The sequence below is a fragment of the Vicia villosa genome, linkage group LG6 (assembly GCF_029867415.1).
Source record: "Vicia villosa cultivar HV-30 ecotype Madison, WI linkage group LG6, Vvil1.0, whole genome shotgun sequence".
In the NCBI taxonomy this organism is placed as follows: Eukaryota; Viridiplantae; Streptophyta; class Magnoliopsida; order Fabales; family Fabaceae; genus Vicia; species Vicia villosa.
In genome coordinates this window covers 92,298,121-92,308,214 of record NC_081185.1, presented here as the reverse complement: position 1 = coordinate 92,308,214, position 10,094 = coordinate 92,298,121, and the positions used below count along the sequence as shown (strand labels likewise).

Below are 10,094 nucleotides of genomic sequence, written 5' to 3'. Positions count from 1 at the left end.
GTTAGGAATTCGAAAGTTGGTTACAGATGTTAAAAACTGTTATGAACTTGGTAAGGCTTTGGTATGTTTGAATGTGGAATGGTTATGGCTGCTTGTGTGTATGCAAGACCGATGTAAACACTTGGTGTTGATTTATGTGTGGAATTCTGAAGTGGAATCTGAGGTGATGAAGGTTCTGAATATGTTTTTGTGTGTGTTGCAGGGCTGCGGTTGATACTCGGTGAGGCTGGGCCAGATATTACACTTGGAGCACTGAACTTGGAGCGTTGAACCGCATCTGCGAATGAACCCGTATGCGCAGGTCTGTTGCCATGAATGACATATATACTCAACTGATCTTCTCATTTTTCATTCTTCATATTGCATCTACATACTTGAGAGTGAGCTTGCATTATGTATGTCTGCCTGGTTTTAAGCTTCACTCAGTTCCTTTGTGCATGTCGTAAACTATAAACCGTAACCATATTTGATGAACTGCTATGAAATTCTTGCAGGCTCTTTTTCTTGTATTACATGATTTTGACTTGTGCGATATGTATGGATTGATAAGAAGCTAGGACTGGTTTATTTATGATGACGCCGGGCTGTTTTGAATGATTTTCTTGAACATGGATTTGTAGGCATGCTGAAAGTGTTTGTTTGATTTTTCTTATTGTTCATGTAGGGGTTGTATGGCTTTTGGTTAGAAGTTAAAAGTGTTAAAACTGTTAGGGATTAGGGATCTGTTTGGTTTGAATGTTTGATATGTGGGGTATGTATCTGTTAGAATGCAGGGCTGCTGGCAATGGTTTGAAAATGGGGAATGAAGGTCTTTTCTGTACTCAGAATTACATGTCCAAGATAGAGTGAAAATGAAAGAACCTCAACTTTCCCAAAGAACACATGAAGCTGCCGTAGAGATGGGCTGATGCACACTTGTATGTATTGGTTCTTTTTTCATTTGGTTTGAGTCATGTTGACTGCATGTATTATTAGTGGTCCTGATGCGTGAATGTTTTGCTTTTGTTTCGAATCGTGATGCTGCAGGCATATTTGTATGAATGTATGTTGAACTGTATGGTTTTATTGTGAACTGAGTCTGATTATTTTGCTATCATGAGGGTCTGTTTTTCTTCTTATTTCTCTTTTTCGCTGCATGCAGGTTGTGGTTGTAAAATGGTATGCAGGCAGCCTCTGGATACATGGTGCAGTAGGGTTTTTAACAGATGTACTCTCCGTAGAGCTCGCTTGAATGATTGGATCATGGTGTGAAGGCCAAGTTGATGAGGCTTCTAAGAACAACATGCCAAAGCAATAATTTTTGTATTTTTGTATGAACTTGTGAATGTAATTTTGTAATACAACTTTGAATGGGATTTTAAAATTTTAAATGATGACTGGTGTGATGGATTTCGAATTTAGAATTTGATGAATGTTGAATGATATTTGCAACTTGGTCCTTTGAATGGCCTTGAACTTGTAATAGCTTGAATGTAATGGTTGAATGAATATTGATGGAATTTTATGGATATTTGTATGAGTTGGAATTGTAATGATCTTGAATCCTAATGGATGCCTTTGGTGTCTTGGATAACATTTGAATCCCTTCTCCTTTTAATGTGTACTAATTAAAACTCCAATGATTTTCAAATTTGTAGCTTGAATCCATAGCACCAACGAACATGTTGAAGGACGTGACCGCCAATCCTTAGACTCGAAACAAACACCGTATTTCTCATCCAACCCTTTTCAAATAGCTACAATAATTGACTTAAAGATGAACCAACTTGAATTGATGAAATGAAACCCAATGAATCCACACCTTTCTCTCGCGTAAGAACCAAAACCAATGATTTGCAATCCATGTAATTGAGTGGCCTACTGTCTCAAATGATAGTAAAACCAAACTTGAACCTAGTTGCAAAAGACGATGAAGACCAACTCAATAAAGCCTTTGATGATGACATAAAACCCTAATTTGCTCCAAATCCTTGATCCCAAGCCTAGCTTATTGATTAATTAATGCATGAGTTATGTTAGTGACCTAATGAGAGGTATGTACATGAGACTATGAAATGCAAAAGCCTAAGCCAGAAGAAAGTAAAAGGGTAGGACAAATTTGGGGTATGACAACTGCCCCTATTTAATCGTCTTATACCTGAATGTGAGATTGGCGTTAGCCTTTCAAACATTCGAGGTAGAAGAAGATTAAATACCAAGACCAGAAATTTGTCATGAAAAGACGGTGCAAGTGTTATCCTTATTTTTGTATTTTGATATCTGCTGGGGAAAGAAAATTTTGGTTTTTCTGGTGGAGAAATTCATGGTAAAAAATGGTTGAATGGGAAAAGAAAATAATGACTTGCTGGGGATTGGGAATTGGTTTTACGGTAAGAAAATTATGGGCGAATGGTGGTTGTCAGGCGGGAACTGACTTCACCATCAGGCGAGGATTGAAAATGATGGAAAGAATTTCCCAAGGCGGGGACTGGACTTTGAAAAAGGGTTTGCCAAGGCGAGAATTGGGCTTTGAAAAAGGGTTTGCCAAGGCGGGAATTGGGCTTTGAAAAAAATTTTGCCAATGTGGGAATTGGGCTTTGAAAAAGGTTTGCCAAGGCGGGAATTGGGCTTTGAAAAAAAGTTTGCCAATGTGGGAATTGGGCTTTGAAAAAAGGTTTTCCAAGGCGGGAATTGGGCTTTGAAAAAAAGTTTGCCAATGCGGGAATTGGACTTTGAAAAAAAAAAAGTTACCAGGACGGGAACTGGATTTGGAAAATGATTACCAGGACGGGAACTAGATTTTGAAGTGATTACCAGGACGGGAACTGGGTTTTGAAGTGATTACCAGAACGAGAACTGGATTTGGAAAATGATTACCAGAACGGGAACTAAGTTTTGAAATGGGTTACCAGGACGGGAACTGGATTTGGGAAATGATCACCAGGACGGGAACTGGGTTTTGAAATGATTTGAAGGTCGGAAGGCAAAGGATTCACAACACGGGGGTTGGATCCGAAAAGTTTTCCCATACGGGGGAAGGGACCACGGAGACTAGTGACGATTAGACTCGATCAAAAGACATCGGTAAACATTGAAGAATCACGAAGATGTTGATGCTTGCGAAGCATAAGAATTACGTTAATCCCTTAGGCCAAAGGCGGGGTGTAACTCTTCAAGAGCGACAATCGTTCGAATTGCCACACACCAAGTATGGTTATTCAAACGATTGAAAAATGAGATGGGTTGAATGCCCACCCTCATTCGCACTCTAATTTGCACGCAGCACGCGGGAAATAACCTCGGAGACAACGATTCTGACGAAGAAAGGCATTGCATCCGATCCATGTTGGAGAGAGAAAATGAGACTTCTTTTGGGGATTAAGGATACTAGGTATTGGCACCATGGTTTGAGGAGATTTGTAATGTAGTAGCAGATATCAATTGGATTTTGTAAGGACAATATTTTATGTGGGGAAGTATTTTCGTCTTGACTGGGTGATGATTTGTGTTATCTGGCTTATGCTTTGTATGCATGTTTGAATTTTCTACGGCGTAATGCTCCATTTTGATGGATATGCTACGCTTTTGAGGATGCAATGTTATATGCAGTGAATACTATATGCAGAGCGCCAAATAAAGGCATTAGTGAGGTAAACACCAGGGAGAATCCCCTTAGTGTTAAGGACCATGTACAGATGCCAATAGATATTGGACTTTGACTTGCAAGATGCTCCCTCTTTGACTTGAAGAATGATTTCCGGCTTCTCACCATGTGCCACTGCTTGGAGGGTTTTCAGTTTAAGGAGATTCCCTTGATTCACCATGTTGGGGATGAGAAATCCAGATAAGGAGCCTTGATTAGGGAAATAGGACAACTCCTAGGAGAAATAAACTCTTATGCTTGAGGAATGGAACAAACTCTCGGGAGAAATAAACTCCATGCTTGGGGAGAGACCAAGGTTCCAGGAGAAATAAACTCCTATGATTAGGGAGAGGACAATAAAACTCAGAAGATCGTGCCCCAAGTTTCATGACCCATGAAGGAAATTGCCCTAGTGGATCCTTGGAGAGATTCGTCGAATCTCGACGTAACTGCCCCAGATTTGTTGAATTTGAGAGAGATTCCTCGACTTGATTGCCCTAGATTGATCAAAGCTTGAAGAGATTTATCGACATGATTGCCCCAGATATACTGAATTTGAGAGGTCAAACCTCGACTTAATTGCCCCTGATTAGGTACATCTTACTAGAATCCCCAAGCTTTCTTTGTTTTGAAGTCAAACAAACATGGAATCAACTTTACCACGCTCAACGGAGTCTTCAAACTCTTCCCCTCAAGGTAATCAAGGAAACCATTAACTGTTCATTGCCAACGGAGTTTTTAGAGAATCTGCCCCTTGATGGTCAACATTTGAAATGATTAGCTTTTACTCCTCGGAGTTCTCAAGTCCCTTGTATTTTGACATGATCAAGTTACTCACTGATTCTCATCCTTGAAAATTTCCTTGATGTTAAGCACATATTTGTATGCAAAAGAATGTTAATTCTAAGAATGATGATTCTAATGCAACACCTATGTTAGTCTTGAAGTTTTAAAACTTTTTATGAAATGAGGTTGCGACCTCTTATGACTGAATCACTAGTTGGCACAACCTCGATTTTTGCATATGGAAGATAAAGCAAGCATACGATACCAACATGGATATGTCTCATACTTCATTGGGAGTTAGTTAAACGCTATCTCTTAGGAGTGTGCTTTCAAAATAAACCCTACTTCAATTAGGACTTTTAAGGGTTGTAATTTGGCCGGGTTCACGGTTTTAAAAACAAAGGATTTTCAGGCTCAAAATTATTTGGTACCCACCCCCTTCATGATGTTCTCCATTCCTAGGTTCAATTAACTCGACATGAGTGTTCATTCCTCACAAGGAATTTGGAATGGTTGAGGAATCAATGAGGTTTTTTGGACAAGGCGGTCACTCAGCTTTCATTTTTGGTGTCTGATCACACGACTTTGTTCTTGCTTGGCAATTTCATCATCTTTTTTCTTTTGCCATTTTCTTTTCATCTTTTATTTTCATTATTTTTTCGCCATTTTTTTTTGCTCTTTTTTTTTTTTTGAACAAGTCGTGTGACCTCGCATAGTCTTTGATTCGTTGGAGGTGATTGCGACTGCCTCACTCCTTTGATTTGATGAAGGATTACCATTGTGGTATCGTCATCTCTTGATCTCTTGATGGAATAAGGATAATCATTGCGGTTTTGACATTCCTCAACCTTTTGGAGGATAACCATTGTTGTATCCTTAGATGCATACCCCTTTGGTGAGTTTTGAAAGCTCGATCAAGTTAAATGAACACTATCCTGCCTCAAGGTTAAAATAAGGGTTTCTGTGATTAGAAAAGAAACTCCTACTTCAAGGCTCAAAGGGGTTAACGAGGGTCTATCTCCCTTATATCTCCGGTGTTTGGGGATTTGAAACAATGCTTGTACATCCTTAGTAGGGTTTTTTATTCAAAAACACATGATTAGAGATTTTTGCGTTTTTATCTTTCATCATTCTCCCTCCGCTCTTTGCCTAAGCAAGGGATTAGCAAAGTTGGTATCGTAATGCCAAAAACATTTTATGAGTGGCTTCAAGACAAACATAAACAATGTATTATGATTTTCATTCAGAAATTAACAAGTTTTTACATGCTATAAATGCTTAATCAAACAATGAAATGTTACAAATGAGAATGCAATAAAGAAACTAAATGAATGCCATTATTGAGGAGACTTGACTCAGTCTGGACTTATTGATCTTGAATACTTTTTGCAGTACTTTCCAAACACTTCAGATTACTCCAAAAGAGAACTCCGACGAGGATATCCAAGAGTTGTAAATTTTTTTTTCCTTACTTTAGGGATTCGAGCAATGCGAGTGATGCAATGCTCAAGATAAGAGTATGTCTTGCTTATCCCTCGTGCGGGAGCCCGAAGCATAGTTGCTAGAGTAGTAATCGCCATCACAAATGGAAGTACCTTGCATGGTCATCAAATTTGAGGAGATCTATTTGTGGTGAAGATGACCCAATACTCGAATCTTAACCAATTGGAATTCCAACAAACAAGGAAACGAATGAGCACAAGGCAATAGAATCACATCAATTTGTTTCTCATATTCTCCTTGTCTCTGTTAACTAGCAAGGCCACTGAAAAGGAGATCTTGAGAAAAGGCAACTGATATATGAAGTAGAACCTTGAGAATGAGAAGCATTGTGAAGAACACTCTTGATTATCACACGGAAGAAGATTCTGACGAAGTCACCCAAGAATTTGTAATGCTTTAAGGGATTCGAGCAATGCGAATGATGCAATGCTCAAGATAAGAGTACGTCTTGCTTATCCCTCGATCGGGAGCCCCAAGCAACTTCCATACATGTATAGGAGATGATTACCACTTTAGCTTCAATATTCAAACCATATGGAGTGAGAGTAAATCACCCTTGCAGTTTTTTGACATCAGGCACTAAGCGCAAACACATAATGTCTAACTCAACAGTATCACAACCTTCTATGACTTTCAACCTTTTCTCCAAGAGGTGAAATCCTTTGTCAATTTCAATACTCGAGAACCTTGAAGACTCCAATTTCTAAATTGTTCTCATCTCAGCCAAAACCCCACGAAGTTGTTCCAATGATAACTTTCAGGCACATAGCGGTGAGAAGTCAACTTTGTTGCTAAAGTCAGAATTTGAGTAGAAAAGGTCCCATAAGCTTATGAGAGAACCATGAAATGCATGATAGTATGAATGCAATGTTTTCGTTTATGGAGAATCCTAAAGTCTTTCCACACTTTTTCTTTTTTCTTTTATTTTCCTTTTTTTTTGAATCAAAACTTCATTTTGTATAGGATATCGTTTCTTTTCTTTTTTCTGCTTTTCTATTTCCTTTTTTCTTTTTATTTTTTTCTCTTTCTTTTTTTGGAAATAGACTTTAGGATCCCCCACAAATGAAGTGGATGAAGGAATGATGTTATGCAATGCAAAGGCATGGGATCAAGGTCCATATAATCTGAGTAGCAATCTGTGCAATCCTCTGAGTGACTGATGTAAAGCCTTTGTAGGTCAAATGTCACAGGATCAAAGGTTCGACGCCTCCTCAGAATACCATAATATCAAGCACCATGAGAAAAGACCAAATAAAGGTCCGACCTCAAATATGAAGAGCCAAAGGTATGTAGGAGTCAAGGTTTCCTGTCCCACCCCAATCTCACAGGTATGTAGTCTAGACACGGACAAGTGGTCCCTAATGGTCACTAGGGTCTACAGTTCCCATGGGGTACAAAGTGTTTGAGGCAACAAGCGTGCCAGACACAGTGTTCCATGAAAGAACCTCGCCTAGTTGTGGTACCCCATGTCAAACTCGATCGTAGCAAGAGCCACGGGAGTCAACATGAGCATCCACGCTAATCCTATGTGTCACTTGGCCTGGGTAGTGGGCCTTTTACCTCAAAAACCCCCACCTGCAAAACAAAGCAGAAAAATATGTGGCCCCCACGGGGACCCATAATATAGTCCATATGCATGATGTGCAAGCAGAAATAAACATGATATGCAAGCAGAAAATAAACATGCAAACATATATACAAGATATAGACATAAAAAAAACAAATAAACACCCAATAAAAGAAACAAACAAAGGCTAGGATCGACTTGCTTAGGTAGTCCCCAACAGAGTCGCCAGCTGTCGCACGCTCGCGAAAAATGAACAGAGTCGCCACCAATATATTTATCCCATAAGGGAAAGGAATATCAGAAAACCTAACAAAGGAAGGAACAAGGTCTTGCGACCAGAGAATCAAGGTACGGGAGTCGGTTACGCAAGGGGAAGGTATTAGCACCCCTCACGCCCATCGTACTCGATGGTATCCACCTATGTTTGTTTCTATCTAAAGGGTGTGTACTATGTCAATGTCTACATGTGAATGAATGCAAAAGAAATACGGAGAAAAAGAAGGAAATATTTACAAATGTGCTCGTTCAAGCCCCGCAACTTGATGCCTACGTATCCCTTTCAGGAATCAGAGCGCCGTAGTTCGGCTCCATATTTTCTGTTTGTTTTTGTGTTTTTTAGTTGGGCGGCGTTAACGTTCGCGCTCTTGCATAAGGGATCGACCTACGATGCGTACGAGCGGAAATAACGGTGCCCTTAATAAAGCAGAGAAAGAGAGAGTTTGAGTGTTTGGAGGAAATCCCTAAAGCAAGGGAAACTCGAGTTACTCTTCGGTTTGTGTCTTTTAGAATTTGGGAACTTACGCCCGAATGGAACCCTAAAGCAAGGGAGATCCAAGCACTCGAATGATTCCCTAAAGCAAGGGAGATTCAAGCTTCCATTCCCTTTTTAATGATTTTCACTTTGATTATTAGTGTTTTAAGTATTTCCTTTGTATGTTTTAAAGGGATTTTATTTTGATATTTATTAGATGTTTTAGAGTTGAAAAGGAAAGAATGAAAAAAGGGAAGACTAACCTAAGTTCTAAACCTAATTGTTATTATTGTTTATGTACAAATCTAGCCTAAAGTTATGGTAACTAAATTCTAAAAGTAGAATTAAAATGGTATTAACATAGGCCAAAGTTATAGGCCAAAATCAATGTAAACACAAACGTACAAAATTAGCACAAAAGCATATAAGAAACAAATCAAAATTAAGTACAAAAATCCTAACAATACTACTATTTTTATGAGTTTTTTATGAGAAAATTCTAAGACTAAAATTAATCCTAAAAATGGCCTAAAAATCTAACAAGTTTTATTGATTTTTATGAAGAAATTTCTAAAAGAGTGTTAACGGACCTAAAAGTATCTAGCAATTAACTCTAAAAATCAACTAAAATCTATTTAGAAAAGCATGGTTTTTATTGTTTTTATAACCTAAAAAATTTAAAAAAAAAACTAAAGAAAAGGACCTAATTCTATCTTGTAAAAAATACAACTTCAGAGGGGTGTAAATTGAATTATGGTGGTGCAGAGAGTCATAAAGGCGTAGGCCCAGGTATTGGCCCAAACAGAGTTATTGTTATTCAATTCTCTTATTGCCAAAAAAGCGAAATGGGCCACATGAGGGTGAGAAAATGAATTTGTGTAACCCATTGTGTATGATCCATGAAGCTATTTACCGGATCTTTTCTGATTAAAACAAAAATGAATTAAAACAAAATTAAAACAAATAAAACAGAAAGGGGATTTAGGGTTTAGTCTTGTGACCTTTCAACTCCCTTCGTTAGCTCCCAACTTCTCCCTCCTTCACGAGTACTGACGGCGGTGCTCTCTCCCGTTTTCGTCTCCGACAGTCTCTCCGGTCGCCGTAAACACAAGAACGTCATCTCATCCCTCGTCTCTTAGTCTCGTGTTATCTAAGCTTTGGATCAAACCGCGCCACTCGCCGCCGTAAACATCAACGTCGGGACTAACACGATTCTCATCTCCTTCGAGTTCTTTTAATCCATTCCGTGATGCCGTTCTTGATACGATTGTGTTGATGATGATTGCAGGTTCAAGGATTCTTGCAAAATTTCAGAGTTGAAGAAGACGTTCAGAAGATTGGAGATGAAGTTCTTGCAGATCGCAATTGAAGAATCGTCAACGACGAACGACTACACCGATGATTGAAATGTGGATTTATGAAATCGGAGAACGATGTGAAGTTGAAGGTTGAACTCGGTTCGGACGCTGAGGATGATGAATGACTCTGTAGACTCGTTCAAGATGACGAAAAATCCAGAGGAAGTCTTTAAGAAAACGGTAATCCTTGCTATTTTGTTCTGATTCGTTCTTCTTCTTTCTTCTGATTCTTCTGCTTTTCTTCTTCTACGCTCTTTTCGTTTTTTCCGTGAGCTTTCTGTGAGGTGAAGTTGTTGTGAGAAGTGAACTCGGTTAGATTTGAGAGATTGTGAGGGTTATGCTCGATTGAATGGAGCTTCAAAGATTGAACTCCTTCAATGGTGGACAGAGCTTGTAGTGATGTTTGGGAAAGAAGAAGGGAGTGAAGAAGTTGCAGAGAGTGGGCTAAATTTGAGGGAGAAGCAGAGTTGAAGATGATGAAGATGTTGATGAGTGAAGTGTGAGAAT

The 10,094-nt window shown here is 39.0% G+C and overlaps 1 long non-coding RNA gene across 1 annotated transcript; it reads left to right on the top strand.

Annotated features, from left to right (window-relative positions):
- The first annotated feature begins 216 nt into the window (after positions 1 to 216).
- LOC131611876 (uncharacterized) lies at positions 217 to 1,463 on the top strand. Its single transcript, XR_009287215.1, has 3 exons — positions 217 to 301; positions 767 to 917; positions 1,142 to 1,463. It is a non-coding gene; the product is annotated as an uncharacterized LOC131611876 (long non-coding RNA).
- Positions 1,464 to 10,094: the final 8,631 nt, after the last annotated feature.